This window comes from Strix uralensis, chromosome 3 (assembly GCF_047716275.1).
Source record: "Strix uralensis isolate ZFMK-TIS-50842 chromosome 3, bStrUra1, whole genome shotgun sequence".
In the NCBI taxonomy this organism is placed as follows: domain Eukaryota; kingdom Metazoa; phylum Chordata; class Aves; order Strigiformes; family Strigidae; genus Strix; species Strix uralensis.
Window position 1 is genome coordinate 54,591,280 of NC_133974.1, and position 25,828 is coordinate 54,617,107.

General features: G+C 38.9%; 1 protein-coding gene and 1 long non-coding RNA gene across 4 annotated transcripts in view; one reads left to right on the forward strand and one right to left on the reverse strand.

Annotated features, from left to right (window-relative positions):
* The window catches only part of HS3ST5 (heparan sulfate-glucosamine 3-sulfotransferase 5), a 210,868-nt gene that overhangs the window by 35,563 nt on the left and 149,477 nt on the right, over positions 1 to 25,828 (reverse strand). The gene's annotated exons all lie outside the window — the stretch shown is intronic.
* LOC141941774 (uncharacterized) lies at positions 9,443 to 21,327 on the forward strand. Its single transcript, XR_012628419.1, has 3 exons — positions 9,443 to 9,467; positions 11,275 to 11,379; positions 21,316 to 21,327. It is a non-coding gene; the product is annotated as an uncharacterized LOC141941774 (long non-coding RNA).

Sequence of the window (25,828 nt, forward strand, 5' to 3'; positions counted from 1 at the left end):
GGCAAGTTGGAAAGTTCAGCTCAAGCAGCTGCCAGCACCCCAACCCATGTCCAAATTGCCTGATAAAAGCTTTCTCTGGTACCCTGCTCCCTTACACCACTGCCCCTTCACAGGGTATGCCTGAGGCAGCGCTGGCTCTGCTGCCGCTGGGTGTGCAGGGTTGGACCCCTGTTTTCAAGACTATTATTTTCCTCTATATTGAGGGAATTTGAGCAATTTATTCTTAGCAGTTTCCAATGGAGTGCAAAGTCTGCTGGCTTTTTCCTTTATATTCCTTCTCTCTCTCCCTGGAACTGGATGGTACAAAATGAATAAGAAACAACATAGTGAAATATAATCCAAGTGTACATTTGTAGAAGAACCTGCTTAATGGGGAAGTTAGTTCCTAACCCTCTCAGTATATGGTACTTTTCTGCTTACATGCTTTAAAATTCTGTCAAACGTATTTAATCCTATTCAGTTTATGTCCTCAATCATTTCTTTTGACAGCAATCTCCACTAGCTAATCATTTATTCCTGAGTCAGTTGGGGCTTGCAACACACTGTTATTGATCAGATCAGGTCTTGCATCTATTAATGGTGAAATGCAACTGAAAAAAAATCACACCATCTCAACCAGTCTGATCCCAGTACAAATGCGAACGTGGACTGAACTAAAACTTCCACAGAGCTGAACACTTCTGGCCTCAGCAGGAACATCAGAGAACCCAGAACAAAACCCTGCTCATGACTTCTTCTCTGATTTGGCTTTGTCTGAAGTTCAGAACTGCAACAGCTTCCATCCTGAGACCATACAATCCAAAGGCAATCAAGACACAGCTAGAAGAAAAGTATTTTGGGAGCATCCTCTTTTTCCTTTCTTTACTGTTACTAAACAAATCTCACCTTCAAACTTTTGCAGTTGACTACATTATGTTATATTGATGTTAGAAACAGGAGTATTTTGTGTGAAACCGCAGGTACATTAAGGTTTAGGCCATTTTTGGACATTTGATGGTTGTGTTGGCCTGAGTGTCTGGTTGCCATCACTGATGTCTGCCACTTGTTCCTCTCCAGCCAGGCATGTCTCCTGTTTGCAGCACCATGCTACATCCCCTTTCCTGCTTTTTGGTCCCATATGTCAAGGTCGGCCTCAGGTACCCAATAAGCTGCATTTGACACATAGTGTCCTGGAGCAGAAGAAAGGCTGCCAACCTTTGCTGCTCAGAGTTGCATACTTGCATGCTTGCAGGAGCCTAACAGCAGGCCTGCTAGTCAGCAGCATCTCCCTGTTCCACCTGTGAGCAGTGTGACCCTCCGCTGAGATGCTGCTGCCTTGTGCATGGAAAAGGCAAACAGGAGAGATCTGCATTTGAAAAGCCAGGCAAGTGCCTGCCTATTTATATTTATAATCCTGGCCCAGATGCATGGTGGTAAGCAGGGCTATATGACTGTTATAGGCAGGGACATAAATAGATACGTAGATGCAAAGGTACAAATGACTGTTGCATATCCTGTGTCTGTTGAGATATCTATTTCATTTTATCTTTGTAAGCAAAACTTACAAAGCAAAATAAGGATAACAGACATGGCTACCCAGCAATGCAAACATCTATAAGGGGAACATATTAAGGTAATATTTCAACCTACTTTTATGTATAAAGGGAATTTTTAAAAGACACACAATTAACTGAATTCTGGATTGGTTTGGAACAATTAAAAATCTGATGCTGATGAACAAGTCTCTGTAGAGTAGTGACAAAATTGCAATGGCATCTCTTCAGAGTCCAGGCACTAATACCAATGGCTTTATTTCCCTTATGCTTCTCAGGAGTAAGAGATTAGGAGAACACTTTTCCTGCCACAAACAGTCCTAAGAATTAGTGAGAGCAATATTTCATCTTTATACTGCTAAAAAATGTTTTAAATAGCCCTCTAGAGATACAGTATTAGAGAGATGGATTTTCCACTATAAGGTGTGCATGCTTACTTGTCCTAACATGAGCATTTCTCCCAGCATATTCATAGCAATCACACACAGAACCACACGTGTGGCTGGATGCACAATTTCTCATGTTAAAGGCAGGTATTCCACCATGTAGTAGCACTACAAAGCTGAATGTACATGGTGCCAAAAGATGTTAAAGCCATGACATGTCATCACTACTATGATATCCATCACTACATTTGGACTAGTAAATAGAGCAGATCATAGCCCGCTCTGGCCTTAGAAGCAGTTTGCACCCAGACATCTAAATACACTTTAAATAAGGGTGATCACATCTATTTTGCGTACAGCCTCCTGAATGGTGCTGGAGCATTGTCTTAGGGAGTGTTAGCTGGCATGAACCCAAGTGCACGACAGACAGCATGCTAGCCGTTAGTGAACAACCACAGGATAGTGTTTGAGCCTGTGTCCTGGCACGGCCTTACTGGCGTGGATGCAGCCCATGGTACTCGTGTGCATGAGACTGTTCTGCTCTGAACAGCCTAGTGCTCCCACTGGTGCTGCCTGCTCTCAGGGCAGCTTTGGCTTCATCCCCACGGCTTCCTTGCAAGGTTCAGATGCTGCAAAACAGTTCTTCCCAGACAGAAGCTTTCTTTTCTCTCCTCAACAAAGCTGGTCTCAGAGTGGGAATATTAGGGGTGTGCAGGTCCTGGGAGAGGTGTAAGAACTATACTGAGATAGGAAGGCTCGTATGCTGGAGACAGGCACTCCCACAATTGTATTGTGCTAAAGGTCTACCAATGAGCTAAAACATCCAGCCACCAGTCCAAGTCCTTCACTGAGATCTTGGACCTTTACCAAGATCAGATTATCTAGGGTCTGGGACACGTGGGATGGAGAAAAAGAAACGGACTGATGCACTCATTTCTTGGCTGATGAAGTTACACCACAATTACCAAGTACTATAATACTTGTTTTATCTCTTTTTGGCTTTGATTTAGTGAAAGACTCACATTGTGCTGCCTGTCACTAACTCTTACACAGATGGTTGCTTAGTGTATGGGCATCAGGTATTTATATTAATCAGATAAGCATAAATATACATGAAAGAGATCCTTTCGAAAAAACAAGGTTATGCGGTATTACCGCAAATAAAAATTCTTCTGTGTTTACCAGGCCTAGAAACAAACTTGCTGAGGATCATCAAATACGTTTCTATAGGAAGTACATTTGTGAAAGTCAGGGATAGTTTTAATTCAATTACTGAGCTATTCTCTAGGAGGGAAAGACTGAAGTGATATGTTAGTTTGTGTTTTACTCATGTAGGTTTTCTCCTAACAATCACTTTTTGATAAAGCATCTGGTCTGGTTTTGAAAAGCTCTGGACAGAAGATTTACCCCTCTGTTTCTGAGGAAGGTACAGTAGCATGAGAATTACCTCTTGTTCTTAACTTTTTGCCACTGTCTCGATCCAGAGATGGATCATTCTAAAAAGTAAGGTACATGTAAACCAGCTGTTTTATTTTGTATACAAACAAGTAGTTTGTACAGTTCTTGTACAACTACTGTATTACCTGCAGTTGCCACTGTTCATGCAGCCACTGATCATTTTAGACAAAGATTTTTTTGTTGTCATTATGACTAGCTATTTACAGAGGTCTGTGAATGCAGCCTTGTTGTAGAAAACATACAAGATATGGTCCTTGTCTGTAGAAAGATCGAAATGAGGCATCATTCCCTTCATATTGGTATTAAACCTTGTGAACTGATCTCATTATCTTGAAGTTACTAAACTACCAGATATGCACAGAAGGGACTGCGGTGTGCGGGACTGTCAGGAGAAACTGCTGCAGAGAATACTGAGCAAAGGCTGGTTGCACAGCCGCCCAGAAGTGTTCCAGCCACAGAAACACAGCGCTGACGGCACTGTTACAGCAACAGCCCCCATTTCTCTCGCCAGCCTTTATCAAGAGCGGTGTGTGTGTGCTCCAAGCCAGCAGTAGCACTTCCACTGGCAGCACCCTGGGGTCTGTAGTTTTGTGCTTTGCTTTTCCCTCGGTGCACAAGGGTGCTGCTTTCTTTTACTTCTCACAAGGAAAACAACTCCTCCAGATTTACCATGATGCTTTTCCACAATAGTGTCAGCCATTTCTGTTTCCCCCAGCTCCTGAAATTGCAACTGGGGCCAGAATTTGGAAATTTGCTGTAAATAAATCAGGTATCCAGTTTCTATTGTCCTCCTTTCTTTGTGTGTTCTTTAAGGCTCTGTCTCTCTCTGTAAGAGCAAATGCTCCTCCGTCCTGCTACAGTCAGGATCTCAGTGAGTCCCACACTGTGCTTGCCTTGCAGCCCGCCTTAAAGGCAACTGGAGTAGACGGACTCATGTGTGTGAGTGCAGAACGTAGTCCACAGCTTTGAATTTTTAGAAGACAGCTGTTTTCTAGGAAAAATGTTTTAATAAACTTGTGTGTGGTGGGAGGATGAGATTAGGATTTGTAATGAGTCAGATTCCCAGTTTTTGCTCTGTGAAAGTAGGGAGGTCACAAAGGACTTCATATATGTACATATATACACACACACATATGTAAAGAAAGGTTTGTATATTTTTAAAAAAATATTTGTTTGGAAAATTATATGTGCTTCTATTGAATTCTGGAGACACCTCATTTCTATTTCATAACAAGATCTGCTGCAACAGTATCATTTAATCTGGATATTCAACAACATTTTTTAGCAGATAGCAGTGCTTAGGAACATAAGAAAATGTCTCCTACATTTAGTTTTAAGTGAATAGCTCTGCTGAATTCCTGCTCAAAGATTTCAACCTGTGCTATTTTCCTCTTAATTTCTCATGTCATTTAAAATTGTACATCTTTAAAAAAAGATATCTTACTAGAAAATAATGTAGCAGAGTAAGTTTCTGCTAACACGATGACAAGACAGGCATTCTGTTTTCTCCTATTAGTCTCCAGGTTCACACTCACTGCCCACCTTTTTTCTTCTGCCCCCGCCTTGTAATTATTTTTCCGTGTACTTCCTGACATGACATGTGCTTACACTAATTGGACATCTAAATCACAGTGAAAAATTTGCATGCTGTAGGCTCTAGATTTAAAGAATGCCAAATGTTACTCATTGAAATGACAAAAGATGTGCAGACAAGGGAGAAAATAAGGTGTTTTAACAAATGGATGTAGAAAACTTGTTCTAATCTGTTAGTATTGTGACCATTTGGATGGAACAGATTAATGGTATTTGGGTAAAACATAGCTGGGAAATAAGGCCTTTCTCTCATAAATTCTGCAGAAAAAAGATATTCTTGAAGGTACACAGCTCCATTTGAATCACACCTGCTGCCCTTACAAGCATAAAATTTCTGTTGCTCTCAGTAAGGGCTGTTTTTACGGTGCATCTGATAATATTCAGTGATTTTTTTTTTTTTTTAATAAAGCCTCATTTCCTAGATCCATGTGATTAAAGAGGAGTAACAGAATAAAAGAAACCCACTCAATGTATCAGCAGCCAATTAACCAGCTTTAATGGCCATGAAGAATAGCTTGCAAATGTTATTGAAGTGTTGTCCAAAAGCTAAGCTCAAGGCTGATAGAAAGCCATTTTCTTTCAATAATTTTTAGCAGTATAATGACTTTTGGGGCCTAACTAGATATTCTGGCTGATCATGCTGAGCTCAAGTAAATCCAGTCTCAGAAGGCAGCTATTCAGCAATGCATGACTGTGAAAGGCTTGTGGTGGTGCTCTTTTGGGAAAAGGACAACACTGTGAAGCCTATTCCTCGGTCCTAGCACCTGAGGGTACCTCTCCAGTGCACATCCCAGACACCAACAGGACAGGGGCGATAAAGCAGACCATTGGGAAGGATCCCACGAGAGACAAACCTGCAGAGCACTGGGGCTGTGAAGATGCTGAGAAACAGCTCTTTAGCCTTTCTGTAACATCAGTCTACCTCGATGCCCTTGGCTTATTTGTTAAATCTTTTGGGGATGACTCAGGGAAATTTAAGTTCCCTTTTAGTTTTCTGTTGACAGATCTGCAGTTTTAAATAAATAAATTGGTAACAGCATCTGACATCATCAGCTTGTTAATGGAAATTTTATCCTCTGGCACCAATATTATCTTTGATCATTATATACTCTGTCTGAAAAAAGGAAGCACAGCACTGTGTAAAATAAGATAAAAAGGGGAATAACAGAATAGGATGGACATTAGCAGGGAAGGATGGTCATTGAATTTAAGATACTTCATTAGGACTCAGGACATCCAAGTCCAGTTTCCCCTTTGTCTAATGACTATCAACTAACTGGGGAAGTGATTAAGTATATCTGTGCCTCAGCAACATATCCTAAAATATTGCCTTCCTTTCTCCATCTCATCTAATTAGATTCAGGTTAAGGACTTTCTCTAGCTATGTACAGTGATTAACATAAAAAGATGTGTTGTACTGAGTGCATCGGCTACATATGCACTGGTAAATTAAACAGGGACATCTATATGTTTAATAATATTTACTTCTAACAGTGGTCACCTATACCTTTAAATAATGCTTATCATAAAACAATATTGTCACAGTGTACATAAATCATATATAAGATGAAATATTGTCATAAGCCTGTATACTATACTCATTTTTTTGTTCATTGCGTATAACTACATATTATACATATGTACAAAGTTGTATATTAAATGAAGAATATGAAACAATAGACTACACATAGTCTCTTTTTTCTGTCTCAAGATACAGAACTAGCTGTTTAGCCATAATGCTTTTAGTTTTGTAAGACAGTGTCAGTTTAGAATAGAAGCAAGGGTAGTTAACTGCATGCTATAAACACTACATGTTATTTTCACTTATATTGTTTGATTAGTACCGTATTTTACTTTTTAATATTTAGTAATGCATGAAAAATTTCCCGTCAATAAGTGCTGGACATAAAAGGAATATGTTTCTCCTTTTTGTTAAATAAGGCTTTGACTTACACACAATTACATGAATTCTCTCTCTGATGTAAATAAACCCACAGTGGTTTCAAGGAAGATTATAGGAGCTCCTCATTGAATTTTGTGCAGTCATTTGGGGAAAGAATTGAAGTGATTTTCTGCTCTGTAAAAGCAACTTCTGTTACTTCAAGCTACTTCTGGAAAAGACTGGGTAGTGGTATGGATTTGATTAGCTCATCCCTCTTGACTCAGGGACAGGGAAAATAATGAATGACTAATCACTTCAGGTTACTGTTTTTTACACTGAGGCTATTACAGAACCAATTAAAAAAGTCATACAGAAAGCTATATAGATGTGATTAGGTTATAATGGTAATGCAGGGAATTGTGTATAGATAATTATTCTGCAGTACAGATAATTCCAACAAAGACTAATCAGAATACATATCAAACACCTAAGAAGAACAATTCTGTCTGAATTAATTTTAAACGTCATTTAAAAACCTGCAGATATATTGTGACTTTTTAAACAATGGAGGGGAAAAATTATCCTTGACTCTTTCCTTCCTTTCCTTGCACAATGCTGTCCTGCAGTTTTTACAGAAGCTCAGTTTGCACTACGTTCTTGCATTAATCATAGCTGGGGTGTAATTCAAAGCAGCTTTGGACCTTCTCTAAATTCCACCACCTGGTAATAGTTTCCTAGGGACGAACCCATAACTGCAGATTACAACAGCACAGCACAGCACATGCTATAGCTCAGCTGATAGGCGGGATTACACCTCTGCATCAGGAGCTCCTGAATTAGACTCAGAGGCCAGCAGTAATAACACACTTGCAGCAGGCCAGGTGCAGAAGGAATACAACAGAAGTAAATTGAGGTAGCACTGTGCCACCTTTTGTGTCCGATTTCTAGGAATAGAGAGAGGGCAGGAACAAGCTTGTTCATATTCTTATTTTTAAATATGTCTATTGTGCTAACATTATATTTGAAATGCAGAAGAAAAGTGCTTGTCATGTGTATGCAACTCCTCCTGACCCCCTGCATCATATCTCCTCCTCCCCTCCCTTGTCCCCTCTCTCATCTGAGTCCTCTCTGCAGCTGTGCTCAGAATAGGTCTTGCATCTCCCTGCCAGCAACTCATATCTTATCTCAAAACATATGACTCAGTACCATGTCACCTTCTCTTTTTCATTATTTATACCATGTGCCCTACACAAAGTTGTGTAACTTAGTTCTGAAAACCCCAGTGCAATTCAATTCACATCAAAGCAGCCAGTTTGTCAGCTTCTCCATCACCTAAAAGCTCTATATTCACTGCTCAACCTCCCTGAGCATATCTGCTACTTTCCTGCCTTCTACCACATAAAAAACCCTGACATTTCTACCATGCTACTTGCAGGGAATTGACTGATTTGATATATAAATTGTCTTTCACCTTCCCTTTTTCAGTGTCCACTGACTATTTATCTGTCTCCTCTTAGCGTGTTTGTTCCTCAGGGCAGAAACACTGCTCAGAAAGCATTTAGCATGCACAGACCAGTGCTTAAGTAATAATTACTTTGTGGTGTACTTAACTGTACAAGCTACCACCTATAGTTTCTGTTTTATTCCAAAATGCATTTTTATATCAGTCCTTGAAATGTTTCAAATAACATTTTCCCAGCAAATGATGCCCTCTATGAGAAATAAAACCTTTGAAATAAAACATTTTAAGAACTGTTAATTGAGATCCATTAATCAAACTATGTAAGGGAAATTTGAAAAGCTTCTCATCACCAGCCAAGGCCCTGTGAGCTCAGCCATGTTACTACGTCCTGCTTCTTGAAGTGTTCAACGAGAAATCTGTTTCTGGATAAGCACAACCTGTAGTCTGAATGGGTTCTGAGGATGACATGAGTTGCAGCAAGAAGTACAGCAGCAACCTAATAGAAAATTGCAGTCTTATATCTTCCTAAGGTCACCTAAAAAGATAAATTCTTAATATAATTAAGCCTTTATTTGACCCATTTCATAGACTTTATCTTTCACTAATTTTTTTTAATCTTAATTAGTATTTAGCATTTATGCAAGTCTGTGTGATTTAAGATGCTGAATGATATATGAGTTCAACAGAGTCCTCAGCTGAAGGACAAGTATTTTAGTGAATATGAGACCTGACCCAAAGGCTATTTCCAGCAGTTTGTCATTTAGTACAGGGAAGGTTAGGTAGGTTACAGTGATATATGATCTTTCATGCTCTGAACCTAACAGCACAGTTGAACTGCTCTTATGACTTTCATTAATTGTATGCAGCTCTTTTCTTCTACAGAGTAAACTGAAAATGTGATGACCTTTCTACCTGTGACCAGAAGAAAAGTGAAAACTTGTGATAAGTTGGTCAGCCCATCAAAACTCTGTGCTCAGTCCGTGTAAACCTGAATACAAATTTCTGCCAAGTTTATTTTGCACTCATTCATATACCAAGGGGGAGAGAGGGGAAATCTTGGCGAGGGCTCAGTGTGGAGCCCTGCCAGCATGCTGAATTAAGCAGTCACCCTGGTGTGGGAGCAGCCTGGGGAACACCAGTGAAAAACAGCACCTGTAAGTGTTCTGCAAATGGCATGGGGCTATGGAGGCGGGGGGTGGAGAAAGGATGTAAATGGGCAAAATGTGATGAAAAATGGCTGAGAGCCATGAGCAAGCAAGACATATGGGCAAGTTTTTCTGCTTAATGGGACAAGTTAGTGGAACAATTCTTCTCTTCCTTTCATGTATACATAAGAATTAGAGCTGTTAAAATTTCAAGGAGTGAGAAATGAGCATTTTTTCTAAACAAATAGTATTTTGAAAAATGCTGCTTTGTTTCACATGGTTGCCATTTCCCCCCTCAACATTTTCCATCAGAAGACTGACAAAAAATAGTCTGGAAGATGCTTATTTTTCTCTAGCCAGCTGGACAGATACCAGCAAAAACAAATAAACAATCATTTCAAGAGGCAGTTCATAATGTAGTTTATAATCACAAACATTTTCATCAATAATGCTCCTGCTTTTTATTGAAAACCTTTTCAGGTGAAAAATTTCCATCAAACTCTGAATATAAAATTGAAGGCCTGATTCTGCCTGTAGGCTGGTGAAACAATTCTGTAGAACTCAATTTGCCTTGCATACAAATAAGCTGAATGGAGAGCTGGGAATCTGTTATGTGCTCCTACATCAGCTTGGGGGTTAGTATATAAAATTCCTCAATAGTGATAGCCCTTTTAAAAAGTCTTCCAGTGTATAGGTATGAGTCAAATAAAAGTTCAGCTACGTACGGATATGAGTAAAAAAGGAAGCAAACTTACACTAATCTTTCTTTCAAGGTAATTTTATAACCCCCCTGGTAACAGCTGAAGACAGAGACCAGTTTTCAACAAAAAACAAACCCAGTCCCCAAGGCAGAAAACTTCTAAGAGCTAGAAATTATGAAAATCAACAACTGGTTTATAGACAACCAAGATGTATGCAAACAAATCTTATGTCCTTGCTTTCCATTCAGTCCATGGAGGGAGTAAGCTACCCCTATCTGTTCCCTGCCCAGCTAATTTCCATTTCCATAGCAGGACTGGGAGGAATTAAAGAGGAAAGACATAAGGCTTCTCCCATCCATGCCTACCATAATGTCCTCACCAAAGTAAGACTGAGAGTAGCATGCTAGGAACAAGCGGTTGGAGATCCCTTTCTCTCCTACATGAACGCACAGGCAGTTCAGCAGTGAGCACACCATCTGTGATATGCTCATCACAGCCTGGTTCCACCACCAGCATGGATGTGTGGGGTGGAGGTCTGGAGGGCAGCCACAGGGTAGCACTGCTTGTTTCATTCAGGCAAGCCATGGCAGTGAGACCGTGATTCAGGCACAATGATGAGGAATACATCTCAGCTTGCAACCTCTTCCTGTTGCATGACATTAGTTTGTTAATGGAAGAGTGTTTAGAATCCCTTTAGTCCCAGGTAACCTTTTTCCATAATGATTTTACTAAAGTGACTAAAATAAGATGGGCTTGCTTCTTAGTACTCTAAGGCTGATTGTCACGAGTTGCATATGACCTTGCTGCATGCAATCCCTTCTTTGCTCTAAGATGCTGATTCAGTGCAACGTACAGGATGAGTCAAGTGCATTATTGCAGGTGCCTTAACTTCTGTAGCTTTGGAAAGCAACTATTCTGCTGTGCGTTCCACCTCCTCACAACAGACATCTGCATTTCTTCTATATATAGACCAAAAAGAAAGCCTTTGAAGGAAGGAAGAGCCCCAGCATAGGGAGCAGGTGCAGGAACTCGTGCTGGGAAGCTCCCTTTTGCATCCCTTCTTATTCCTGATGTCTGCAGGGAGTTCTTGACTGGCTGCACTTTTCTGATTGCAGCGGGGATCACAGCGGCACTAACTGCACCTCTTGTTTTCCAAGAAGTTGACACTTGTAGCCACCAGTGGCCTGAGGGGTATTGCCTTTCACTTGCCTTGCATCAAGGTAAAGTTTGTGGGTTTGTTCTTTTTTTTTTTTTTTTTTTAACCTTAAGATTAAAGTACATTAGACAGCATGATTTCTAGCTTCCTTTCCTGGTTCTGCTAATCATGTTAATGTTACTTGGGGTATATGATGCCCTGCTTATAAAGGGTGGATAGTATTATTTTCTTTCATATGAGGCAAGCCTAGATCCTATAAAGACTTTGGCATGAGAGTTTCCATGCAAAAAACCCCACATGTAATTCGCAGCACACTGGACCAGAATCTTAGGTGAGAAATTACACTGGGCAGCAAAACCTGTAACTGTGGTTATCTGCATTGTTTCACTGTCCCACATGACATCCTTGTCTCTAAATTGAAGAAACATGGGTTTGATGGATGGACCACGCAGTGGATAGGAATTGTCTGGATGGTCGCACTCAAAGAGTTGTCATCAATGGCTCAATGTCCAAGTGGAGAGCAGTGATGAGTGGCATTCCTCAGGGGTCGGTGTTGGGACCGGCGCTGTTTAACATCTCTGTTGGTGACACAGACAGTGGGATTGAGTGCACCCTCAGCAAGTTTGTCAACAACACCAAGCTGTGTGGTGTGGTCGACATGCTGGAGGGGAGGGAGATGCCATCCAGAGGGACCTGGACAGGCTGGAGAGGTGGGTATGTGCAAACCTTACAAAGTTCAGCAAGGACAAGTGCAAGGTCCTGCACATGGGTCGAGGCAATTCCAAGCACAAATACAGCCTGGGTGATAAGTGGATTGAGAGCAGCCCTGGGGAGAAGGACTTGAGGGTATTAGTGGATGGAAAACTGACTATGAGCCAGCAATGTGCACTCACAGCCCAGAAAGCCAACTGTATGCTGGGCTGCTTCAAGAGAAGTGTGGTTAGCAGGTCAAGGGAGGTGATTCTTCCCCATTACTCCACTCTCATGAGACCTCACCTGGAGTCCCATGTCCAGCTCTGGGCCCCCGGTATAAGAATGACATGGAACTACTTGAGTGGGTCCAGAGGAGGGCCCATGAAGATGATCAGGGGGCTGGAGACCTACCTTATGAGGACAGGCTGAGAGAGTTGGGGTGTTCAGCCTGGAGAAGAGAAGGCTCCAGAGAAACCCTACAGTGGCCTTACAGTACTTAGAGGGGGCCTACAAGAAAGCCGGAGAGGGACTTTTTACAAGGGTATGTAGTGACAGGACAAGGGGTAATGGATTTAAACAGAAAGAAGGTAGATTTAGATTAGATATAATGAAGAAATTCTTTACTGTGAGGGTGGTGAGACACTGGAAGAGGTTGTCCAGAGAAGTTGTGGATGCCCCCTCCCTGGAAGTGTTCGGGGCCAGGTTGGATGTGGCTTTGAGCAACCTGGTCTAGTAGAAGGTGTCCCTGCCCATGGCAGTGGGGTTGGAACTAGATGATCTTTAAGGTCCCTTCCAACCCAAATCATTCTATGATTCATTGTAGGATTCTATGCAATGTACCATTCAGCATGGTTGAAGCCTGTCTGTAGTGCTCAGTGCAGCAGAGAAGCATGTGAGCCCTCCTGCCCTGCCCAGTATGTGAGGGCTGTGGTGTTGCAGTGTGAAGGGGAACCCCTCCACCTCCACAGCATCCTTCTGCAGGGTCCAAGATGCTTTGTTAAGGGAAAAGTAATTACGATGGAAATCTGGAATATAACTGGGATGTTGGTTATTAGATTTCATGCAAAAAGATGTTGTGTGAAGATTTAAAGGGGCATGGTTCTTACCAGTCTATCTAAGGAAGTTTTAAAGACTAACACTTGATTGACAAGGCATTCCTTTAAGAATAATACCAGTAAACCAAACCAGTGAAAAACACTTTTGAAGTCTCTGGAAATTAAAATCTATCTCTGTTTTACTGCATCAGTCCTCCACATTGCTTTTAATATTTAAGAATCCTATGAATTTCCCCCACCAATTTCTGACATTTTTACTATTTGTATGATATATTTGTTATTTTTAACCTAAATCTTCAAGACAGCTATGCTGAGAAAATCCTAGCAAACAAACAGCATCATGAAATTAGAATGGCCTTCAGGAAATAACAAATCTACAAGGCTTTAAATAATGTATGAAACTTTCTGTTTCAAATTGCCTTTTACAGCTGAGTGATAAGACAGACCATTTGGGGATTTAAGCTACTAAACATTTTTCAAAATTTCAGCTACTGGAGAACATGCAAACCAAAAATACTTACTTTTTTTTTTTTTTTTCCATTCAACAAAAGAAAGTGATTTAGTGTTTGACAGAACAAAAAATAGCTTATGTTTCCTGCCAGATATAAGGAAAATAAAGGACTGAATTTAATTAATCCAGCAAATTATATTGCAGAAAGAGCATGCATTATCTAAGACCTTCTCATGTGCACACACAAAGTTACACACCAGCATCCATCAGACTTGTTGAGCTGCACTCACTCACTCGTGACACCTGAGAGTGAAGCCTGGTGTCTCTTGTCCTGTCCCATGGCACACACTCCTGCAGACCATCACAGTCCCTGCAGGTGCCACCCAGGGGGTGGAGTTGTGGTACTCTAGCACAGACCAAGGATGTCTTCTGAGGAAACACACTGCTCAGCCTCAGGCAAAGGACCTGGTAATTTCTCCACCAGAAGCATGCCTCTTCTCCCACCTGGTGATGTGGGTTTTCACAGTAAGTGGCTCATGAAGGTGGTGGGGACAAGAGTCTGGATTGGTTCTGTCCTTTCTTTAGTTTCGGGGAGTGGGAGCTGGAGAGGTGTGCAAGAGGATCCAGAGGATCTGGAGGCAGTCCTTCAGCAGCTAGGGCAACTGCTGGTGAGGGAAAAGCTACCACAAGCCCCACAGCCAGCCTGTTGCCAACACTGGTGCTTACAAAGGAGTTCTCAGCTTTCTAAGACAGACAGCTGTTTCCCAGGGTGCCAACCCTGAGGCAAACTTCTTTTCCCCAGGGAGACGGATACCTTGTCTAGAGGGATTTCTCCTGTAGGTCCTATCTCTGCCTGGCCAGCTTATTAGTTAATGCTCACTTGTGGAAGGGGCTGAGAGTCATTAGTTCCCTTTGAACTGCGTATGAATAAAAATAATTCAGCATCACAAGCCTGAAATGATTTCGAGTGAAATCTTGGCATTAGTCAGGCAATGAAATGAATGGGTTGTTATTTGGTCGTTTGTCCAACAGATGGACATTTTTACCATCTGAACATGAACCTTCTCTTCTTTTGCCTCCTTAGGCATATCCCTTGCTCCACTAGAAAGGAAGGACTTATAGGTGAGGTAGATAGTGCTGACCTTAGTAAAAATTTCCTGATATTTCTTAACACTAGAGTATGCTTTTTGTTGCTTCAAACTTTCTCAGATTTTGAAGAAACAGGCTTGAGTTTTCTATGTCTGGTGTGTTTTTCAGCCTCAGTTTTTGGCATGGAAATTTCATAGTCAAAATAGTTCAGCTGTTTCAGAGAAGAAGAGAACCAATATTGAACTGTGTGTCTTAAAAATAAATTGGAAAAAGCACAGGGATGTTATGATGGAGAGAGCAAAGAAAGGGGCAGAAGTATAGAAGTCAGCAAGGAGAGTCAGTGAAAGACTGAGAATGAAGGAAATAAGTATCACAGAGGCAGAGGATAGGATCTGAATTGACTGCTAGGATGCTCATAAAATGAAAATTAATCATGTTGCCATTTTCAGAGTGTAGTATATGTCTAGGTGTTATTTCATGCAGTTTTTTATCAAACTTGTGCAAGGTGACTTGCAACCGCAAAGGGGTAGGCAATAAGGCAGTGTTGTCTCATTGTCATCTCTTCCTGATTACATTTGAGACAACATTAAAGAATTGTTTCTTTTGCTAGTAAAACATGTCTCTGCTCTAAATGTATTCAATTTACCAATTTATCAAGTCTGTTGAAGTGGGAATGATTACCTGCTTTTTGAAAGTAAAAATCATTATAGATGTGCAAACCATTCGATTTCAGCATGACTTCGGACATCTTGGGGAGAATTCCAAATGTGTAGACCATGCCCAGCCTTCAAACTATGAACTGACTTTCTGGTATTAAGGTTTGAAAAGTAGGGAACAATCACACAGAAGTCTGAAATATTCTGTTTAAAAAGTGTTGAGGAGTAATTTTTTTTTTTTCCCCCCTTATCTGGAATAAACATGTTAATTTTTGTATTATTTGCAGTTACCCCGAATATTAAGACCAAAATTTTCACCTGAAGCCTCTTACCCAATTTTACTTCACAATGTAAACTTGCCAACTGTCAATTGCAGTTTTTAGATGAGCATTTTATCTTAAAATCTTTTTTTTCCTTATTACTATATTTTATGTGACCTACAAATTAAAAAGGTGTTTGTACTTGTATGGGAAGGGAAAGCTGAGTCCCTTCCCTCATCACAGAGTGAATACCCCTTGTTTATCTCCATCATATTTTACTTGCAATGAAGTTATTTTCCTGACTTCATCCTTTAGCACAAAATCCTTTCTCTTAACATGAACAAACTCATTTTTTTTAATCCCTCATGGCATTGAGCAAAGTCATTTCCCTCAGTGTGGACTTTCTGAGAAAGAAAATTATCTGAATATTTGTTTTCAAGGAGAAGCATTTTAAAAGAATGAAGGTTATCTGAAAGGGTATCTGAAAGGATTGCTGTGAAAGCATCTGTAAAAACACCTGTGAAAGCAAAGTGGCTGTTATTGTTAACTAGTTAGTATGCTCCATTGTCTGTATGGGCAGCACACATACATACTATCATAAGAAACTCTCTCACCTTTCATTGTTTCTGTGTTAGTCATCCTACAATCATAAATTTGCTTTTCTTGTGCGAAGCATGTAGTGACAACTACAACTGAGATTAGAAGAAACACAGGGGCATAGGAATTACCAAGGTAGACTAAATCAGAAGTCTATGTAATTCATTGCCTGCAAGAAAACTACCAATGTTAGATAATCTACAATCTTTAGGCAACTTTTCATCCATGGAAAGTTGATGACTGAGATCTAGCTTGTGAAACAAATTGAAACTTGAGAATTGTGACCTCTTTTCTTGAAACAGCAACCAACATGTGAACAAGCATTCTTTGACCGGATGTTATATGTATACATTTTAAAATATGCCAATATCTAGCCTCTGGAAAAAAAAAGATCATTTTTTAAAATAGAAACTCACACACATCATGCTAAGTACTATCAAGAAAATGACAGCTCTTTCACTCACAGGTAGTATGTTTAGTTGTGTTTCATACTTTACATTAAAGGAAATTAAAAATATGTCCTGATCTACCAGGAAGTACAGTATTCAGTTGATAGTATTTCAGTATTACTGACTTGCGGAAAACAGACTCTACAACTCAAATAGAGTTATAAAGCAGGTATGTTTACTCCAGCGCCGGGGTGCAAGGGGATTTCTCCACAAAGCTTGCACCCCCACCTCACATTTTACCAAAAACTTATAGAGTGTGGATATACATATTCATTGGATTACATAACACAAACATACATATGCATGAGTAAGGCTGGGTTAGTTCGAAAGGCTGGTGTCAGCAGTTTATGTTATCTTTGCACCTACGCATTGCCTCATGGTGGTTGTCTTCAGGGGTCTTTGGGACGAAGGCTCGAAGGCTCGTAGTCTTTCTCACCTTGTACTTTTCCCCGGAGCATTCACAGATTCTCTTGGCCAATTTCTTGAATAACAAGAGTGTTTTTCAGCCGGTTTACTCATTCTATCTTATCTAAGAGAACCAATGGAACTTCTACCATCTGTATATGGCTATCTTTACTCATTACCAAGACCCAACTAGTTAGAGCACATCTGTTTCCCAAGGACAAAACCATGATATTTTGCTGAACACTGCAGTTCTTGGTAGATTTTCACAATAAACTGCTTTGTTTTGATGAACACAGTAGTCCTTGGTAAAATTCCACAGAACAGTCTGGGCAAACAGGATTCTTAGCAATATTCAAAAATACTATAAGTAATACTATAAGTTGCTATAAGTAAGCAAATAAGTTGCTAAGCAGTTTGCTATAAGTAAATAAATCTCAAAATAAGTAATCATTTCTCTGTATCATTACTAACATGGAATATATGTGGAAGCCTTTAATAAAGGTTGTTCTTAAATGCAGGCTCCATTACAGTCTTATCAATTTGAAACATTTTTCTTCTCATTTCTTGTGGCTGTTGCTGCTTGCACTGACAAGGTGAGGTACACAGTACAATCTTGTAATTTGTTGGAGAGAAGGATAAACTAGCCCAGAGGAAATGCTACAACACACCTGGGACATCTAGCTGTTCTTTAGATGTAAAAATTTCACTGAGACACTACAGAACATGCAGTCTGTGCTGTGTTATCCATGTTCACCTCCATGTACAGAGAGATTTGTTTAGAAAAATTGTAATTTTTTTTTTTTTTTAAAAAAACAAAGCACTCTGAATATCATTCTAAATAAGATAATGAAGCAGATGACAAAATTCATTTAAACCTTGACATGTTCATCATACCTATGACTTCTAACATTTTCTATTTTAATCCAGGCACACAACCCTCCACATAGTAAAATAAAATATTCTAATAATGAATAAAATATTCTAATAATGAAAATAACGGCTTTATATACCCAAATAACAACTGTAACAAAAACTTAATTCAAGTATTAATTTTCTCTTTATAGCTATCACTGAGACTTCTACCTTCTGTCAAGTTTGGTCAATGGGTCCAAAATTAATAGGAAGTTATAAGAGCCTGCCAGACAAATATGGAGAGCATATTTAAGTAAATCACATTTTCTTCAGAAAAAAAAGATAAAAACCCAGATGATTAGATTAATCTCGTCAAGTAGTTCACATAGCCTGACATGTTTGGTATCAGTTCTCACTCAAGAAGCGTACTAACTTATATGATGTTTTTTCACTCAAGCAGTGTACCACTCCCAAATTTCACATGCATATATAAACTAAAAAAAGCTTCACAACTTTTTGACTTGGGTCCATCCCTGGGAAAGAGATGTTTCTCATCTGCTGGCAAGGCATATTTGTCACATTTCAGTCAAGAGCATCTAAGCATGTTTTAGTTATCTCTTTATTTGCTTGCCAGAAAGAACAGATGATGTTAATCACAGCAATGATGGAAGAGAGCATCCAAAAGGTCCACATGTCTTTTGATTAAAGCATGTTAGATAGTATTTTAACTTCAAGGGTTTTGTTGTTGTCACGGCACCCTTCAGGGATGCACCTATATATCTGTGCTTTTTCACCATGTATACAATATGGAGCTCTCTTGCTGTTACTTTTCATATATCTGTTGCTATTTAAATCCCTTGATGATTTGGTATTCACATCTAAAGCTTTATCCAAAGATTTAAAATATTTTGGAAAGCCCCAAAACCGAGTTTGCCTACTGCTTATTCACCAACTCCTTAACTCAAGAGTTTCAGCTCCATATTTCCTCCTGGAACACGGAGAAATCCTTCATGCGCAGCAAGATTTGGCCTCACCTTACCCCTGATTACTACTCCCTGTACTGACACACTATTTTCCTTTACATGCCTGTATTATTTACATGCCCTGTATACATGAGCTTCCATAGGACCTGCCTTAGGAATTGTTTGGACAGTTCTGAAGATGCAGAAAAATTCTTGTGCCTTGGCTATGAATGTATCTTTCAGGTTGCACCTACACAAGGAAAATATTCTTATATAATCCAAGTTTTGATCTGAAACTAATACCTTTGTATACTAACTAGTATGAGCACTTACAGAGGAACAAAAGCATGGGAGAGACTTTTGTTCAAAAAGGTTACCAGAAACAGTTTTGCACAACCTCCGGAAGGTACCACCCAGACTAGAATGTGTCAAATGCCTTGCTCGGACAAGCCCTGTTGCCAGTACTAAGAGGGTTCTAGGAGGCACTAAAATCTGCATACTCAGTGCAGAGAACAGAGCCCAGCCCTGCTGGAGGGTGGGACTATGACCACTTGGAAGCCTTGGAGTAAAGGTTGCTGGACTGTCTGGAGAGCATCATCCCTGAATGCTCACAGTTGCCACTGAAAGAAGTAAACACTGGTTTAATCTCAAATTACAATGTGAAGGCATATTCACCTGTCTGGGGTGAGAGAATGGGTGAGAACGTATCAGAGAAAGGAAACTTTGAGGAGTTGGGATTCCCACAGAGACCCATCTTTGAGGGTGCATTTCCACACGCAGGTGGGAAGTTATGACACTGTAAAACTTCGGTTCAAGGACTACCTCAAAATTCTGGTTCTTTCTAATTAATAGCTTTAGTCACTAATGAGCAATAACCAGCTCTCTAAAAGAGAGAGTCTCTGTTGTGATTTGTCATTACACATAGTCAAAACTGATTTGGAAACTGAGTTGAATAGTGAGCTGAATAGTGAAGTTGAATAATGAAACAGTCAGTATGACAAAAATTTTATGTTAATCTAAAAAAACCCTGATTGAGAAGAGATACAGAGGAATTTCATGGTATCAAATGACAGGAAAATGAGATGGCAGACAAAATTCAGTGTTGAAAAAGGCAAACTAATGTATGTTGGTAGGAACAACCTTAAGTATACATGCACACTAAAGCATGGTCATGAAAATCAGCTCTTGCCCATCAGGAGAAATGGATGCAAATAGCTCTGTGCAAAATATCAATGGTCAGGGAAGTTAAAGTAACAAAGAAATAGTAGAAAAGGAAGGGATAATAAAAGAGGAAAATTGTCACATCACTGGGTGCATTCCTGGTTTGCCTACATATTGAATTCTGCAGATAGTTCTGGTTGTGTTACTTCAAAAGAGACAAAGTAGAATTACAGATTCTTCAAAGAAGAATCATAATGTTGGGCAATGACCTCCCTGTGAGTGGTAATTACATAAATTGGAACTCTTCAGGTTGAAAAAGGAATATTGGTAGAAGGAAAATATGATTTAATTTTATAAAATTAATAATTTTGTGGAGATACTGAACAAGAGACTGATTATCCATTATTTTTCAGGATGCAAGAACTAGGAAAAAACAAATGAGATTATCATTAGGAGATTTAAAATAAACAAAAGGAAGTACTTTTTCAAATAAGGCATAATTCAGTTGTCGAACTCTTTGTGAACGTCAAAAGTGTAAGTGGATTCAAAGGCAGATTGAAGACTTTCAATGAAAAATCCATCAAAAGCTATTAAACACAGTGAAGTGATTACAACATACAGCTCACAAAGTCTCTGAAATGCAAATTACTGGGAGTAGCAAGGGTGCAAGTTAAAGTATCACTCAGTATTTGCCCTGTTTCTTAGACTTCTTCCACAAGCATGCTTTATTTATTCTTGTCAGAAATGGGATACTGGACTAAATGAACTTTTGAGCTGATCCGGCACAGCTGTTCTGTGTGTAGTATATAACAGTTTTCACTTAAGCCAACAAGGTAATTTCATTGACTTTAATGGGAGCTGAATTAGGCCATCTGAGAGAATGAGTCTCCCAATAAGATGTTTTGCTAAGGATATGAAAGCTAAACTTGTTAGACTGGCAAATGTAAATTCAAAGGAAATTACAAAGTTGCCTAAACCATAGTGTGCCTGCAATGTAACTACAAAGAAAAACCACTATAGGGATTTATTTAAAAATGGTATGCAAAAGCTATAGGTTTATGAATTATCTATTCTTGAATTCAAGTGACTGGTCAGATGACTGCTTTTGCTCTCTCGAGTGGTAGCTGATCTGGTTGCATAACTGTTCATCTGAGCTTGTAAAATGCATGGTCAATTCAAGGTCAGTCTATACTTTTATGAAATTAAGATGATAATAGGTATGGCCAAACTACAAACATGTCACCTCCTTTTCCTGAATTATTTGCTTTCCCAAGACACTCATTAGTAAGTGCACAATTAGATCAATATTATTTGATTTTATTTTCTTTTTGAGAAAGAACTCTTTTAGAAAACAAGTTGTGTGTTTGCAGACAGAACATGTTCCAAGAAAAGAAAAGAAAAGAAAAGAAAAGAAAAGAAAAGAAAAGAAAAGAAAAGAAAAGAAAAGAAAAGAAAAGAAAAGAAAAGAAAAGAAAAGAAAAGAAAAGAAAAGAAAAGAAAAGAAAAGAAAAGAAAAGAGGAAAAGAAAAGAAAAGAAAAGAAAAGAAAAGAAAAGAAAAGAAAAGAAAAGAAAAGAAAAGAAAAGAAAAGAAAAGAAAAGAAAAGAAAAGAAAAGAAAAGAAAAGAAAAGAAAAGAAAAGAAAAGAAAAAGAAAAGAAAACCAGACCAGAATAATTATTTTAAGAGTGTAAACCACAGAGTTATTTCTTTAGTCCTACCACCATGACAGTGTGTTAAGTAAGGCAAGCTAAATACCAGTGGCATATTAGGGTGGAAAAAAATAAAATTGACTGACAAAAAGAATTTATTTACATGAAAAAACATTATTTTTAATTTTGAGGAAATATTGCTTTTGCATGTCAAAGCATGTTCTCAAGACATCTCTTGCCCAAATGCTGTAACATTATGCCTATGTGTAAGACTCACTGTATGTTATGTAAGGATAAGGAAAAATTCCTTCAACTGCACTGCCCTATAAATGTGAGGAGTAATTCAGGTACCTAGACATAAGCATTTAATGCCAACTGAGATGCTCTGTGATAATTCAATATACATGCATGGTGCTAACAGGTATGACACAGGAATGTTAGAGGACTCCCACCTTTCAGAGTTGTGATACACTGTTGCACCTCAAAATGTGTTAGGGACATATATTTAGGTACTTGATTAATTGCCTAGGTTTCAAATTTAATCAAGCTATGGGGGATCTCTCAACGGAGAGTAACAGGTACCTCCCAAAGGCAGTTCATCTCAGCCTATGATACCATTTTGAGATAGATAGCACCTGTCACTTGTGGAAGGTTGTCTTTCTCTTTAGAGAGTAGGTCTTAATGGGTAACCAACTAACTCAGGCTTGACTCCTAGTTCTTCTTCAGCCAGTGTCAAGTGAGATGAATCTCACCCAGTTATTCTACTGGGTGACTGTTACACTACTGCAACACAAATATTAATAATGCATAGGGGTTTTGTTTCCCAGAGCTCAGAACAAGCTCTAAGGACTTAATGTTAAATGTTTCTCTTTCTTGATGAGGGAATGGAGTACAAGCAGTGAAGTTATTTAACCCGGTTCACTTGGCAAGCTATCAGCAGAGCTAGCAATGCAATCCTTGCTTGTGGATGGCTAAATATGGTATATAAAAGCTACTTTATCCTAATAATGAATTGTTAATAACCTGGCTGGAAACAAAGATGGAACTAATTATATTTGTTTCATGTTTCATGGTGAGTTGAATATTAAGTATAACTAATATAGTGAAGAAATTAATATGGTAAGACCATTAAGCTTCACAAGGATGTATATTGATAGACAAATGTAGAAAACCAAATGGAAAATAAGACCAATAGGTTTTACCTTTAGTGTCTGGACCTACTGGGGAGGTGTGAATATGTATCACCTCAACCAAATATCATAAGGGAGAGATGGGAAATTCATTACTGTCAGAGGGGAATATACTAACTTTATTGCAGTCTTCCAGTATTCAGTAGAATATCTCTCTAGGAAGGTATTGCAGGGCTTCTGTGCACTGGGAACACCTCATGAACTAGGTACAAAGGGAACAGCTTTTTTTAAAAAAAATTATGTTCTGTTAAAAGGAATGCTGGGAGCATGAGAACTTATAAGTAAGTGAGAAGAGTATTTCCACCTTTCCTGGGTAATAAAAATATATTTTTCAGTTTTACACTGATTAATGGTTACTTTGTCTTTAGCTTCTATATTTTAGTACACAGTAAGAATGCTGTATTCAAAGTATCTTTTTTTTTAGAATTAAAGAAAGAGAAGAATGTGTTGGAAAATGTAATTTTTTTGAAAAGTGGATACACATACAAAACCATACAGTGTCTGTTAGAGAAAGAAATTACTTACTATGCATAGAAGTCTTAATATGAATATGCATGGAGGTGATATGTACATGACAAAAGTGTTAATCCTTCCATCTGAAGTTCCAAGAGGTGCCAATATGATATCTAAAAGCAGTATGTGCCATATTTTTACCAATTTGGCGTTCGCTAAATGTATGCTTTGAATATATTCATACATTGCTCAAAATGGGCCAGTATAATCTAGTTTCTCATATCTCTATGTATGTGTTTATTTACCTACACACACACACACACACATGCAAACTTGTACCTTGCATATCCTCAGAAAAAATTATATAACAAAATTAAATCACAAAGAAAGGAAAATATGTGGCTTTTCTTTCCCTCTTCTCTCTTCAGTAAAAAATGAACTTGAAAGAAATCCTGTTTATAAACATTATAATTTTGAATAAAAAGACCAATTAACACAAAATATTTTAGACACAAAATTTTGAAAAACTGTTGCATAAACCAAACTATGTCTTATTTTCTGTAAACTTAATTAAAACCAAAACCAACAACAATTTCTCCAGTTCTTAAAGCTGAGTTCAAATATGACCTGACACATTCCCTTTGAATTCAGAACCTGAAGGCTATAGTCACTCCAGAGTTCTCAACAGGGTGGGGAAACCCGGACGGCAAAAGTGCTGTCTCTCCTTCTTTGAGTTTTTGACCCGTTGAGCTCTTCCAGATCCATCTGTCCTTCTTGACAATTTTTTGGCACCTAGATGCCTCCCTGGGCAATACATCAGACATGGTCTCTTATGTATCTGCTCTGGAGCCTCACTGAGGTGATGATGCAATATCTCTATATTTTTTAAATAACTTTGAGTGAACTTGTACATCTATATAAGCAAAGAGTTCTTCAGCCCAGAAACCCATACTACTTCACACAATAATGGGCTTTGCAAGCTCTGAAGACAGAGTGGAGCTCCTCTGCTTTTCTGATGCATCAATATGTAAGTACTCAATTGGCAGCTGGATTAGTGCACTGCATGCATTTTCTTTTTTGTATTTTTTTTTTTTTAAATTCAAGGGTAAATGTCAAAACAATGCTGTAAAACCAATTAAAGAGAAAGAAAACAAGATTAGAGGTGCTACTTGAATTATTTATTGTTGCTCACTGTTGCCAAGTCTTTAAATAAGTACTTAATAGACCTTACTGTAACTCTCTGAGAAATACAGTAATTTATTTAATGCACAGTTCAGCAGTTTCTTAACATTAAACTGAAATAGTCCATATAGTATGTTGTGAGCCTTTTGAAGCCTCTTAAATTTGTACTGTTCATCATTTATGGAAATCTTCATGAAGAGCTAAATTTATTAATTTCATTCAATAACTTGATATTAAACAGATATTGATTTCTGTGGAAGGGAATACCAAGATTTATTGACCAGAAAGATTAATTCTGACCAGTTTAAAGCCAAGGTCAATATTTATCTTGAGGGGAAATAAATCTTGATATTCAGAAAAACAAGAGGCTGCTAGGTATATATCGCTATTTATAGTCTCAGTGTTTTAACCAGAAATATCTGGAAATGGATCCTCCATGGATTTGAATTTCAGGTATGTGACCGTTTGTATTGATATTAATATGATAAAGTGGGAAAAGTATTTATAGGCCTGGGAAACCCATCTTTCCTAAATCATCTCCACCAGCATTTCTACAGAATATAACTGAGTAGAGTCAGGAAGCATTTACTTTTAAGAATGAACAGATTGGTCAGAATAGCCACAGATTTACTGATTTGTGGTCTGCTAAATCCATGAACCTTGTGATGTACACACAGTTCAGCACTGTTCAGCAACATTGTGTGAATATTCACAAATGCCATATCTGAGCCGTGTGGAGGGTGAAGGGGCTGTCACACCCCGGGATCTCCTGTAGAGGCGTCTGGATGAGGCTGGGGCACACACCTCCTTGTGAGGCCTAGAGGCAGATCAGCTCCATGATCTCACACATCGCACTGCCAGCTTGTGCCAGCTAAGCCAGGAACTGTGCCCTTCTCTCCTACAATATAATCTGTTACTTATCCATAAAACCATACTGCCTTTTGTGAACTATTCCATTACATAAGGCCTGTGGCTAAGGCATGAAGCAGGAATCCAAACATTATCTATTATAAAGTTAAATTATTTCTCACATCACACAGAAGACAAATTCATCAGGGCCTTACCCTCCACGCTGCCATGCAAATCAGCCTAATGAAATGGAGGAAGAAAATCAGTAATATCTGTGAGGTCCTCAAATTGTACTGTAGGTAGCCCTTCACATAGCTGACAGAAGGGTTTCTGATGGTGAGGGGGAAGAAGTTCTGGTTTTGAGGGAAGATTATTTTTGATGCCATTATCTGACTATTTGAGCTGTAGGTGTCTTACTCTAAACATTTGGGCTGTGTTCCAGAGCTTTATCTATACATGTGCTTGCTTGAAAAATAGTGTCAGACACTCATTAGCAGTAACCTACAACTTTTGAAATTGACACCATTTACCTACAGGAAATTGTCTTTTTGAAATAGCAC